Raw genomic sequence first — 214 nt, forward strand, 5'->3', positions numbered from 1 at the left:
AACGACGGCGGGGCAGCGGCACCAGCTGGGGGGAAGAGGGTGGTGGGAGGGAGAGGAGGGGGGCCGGGCCACACCTATCACGTGTTCTCCTTGTCCCGCTCCAGTATCCGCTGAAACCCCCGAGCGTTCCAGGACTGTTCGCGGTGGTAAACGCTCTTGTGCTTCTTGAGGGAGTTCCAAGTGGAGTACTTCTTGAGGCAGAAGGGGCACTGGA

Source organism: Penaeus monodon, chromosome 33 (assembly GCF_015228065.2).
Source record: "Penaeus monodon isolate SGIC_2016 chromosome 33, NSTDA_Pmon_1, whole genome shotgun sequence".
Lineage (NCBI taxonomy): Eukaryota > Metazoa > Arthropoda > Malacostraca > Decapoda > Penaeidae > Penaeus > Penaeus monodon.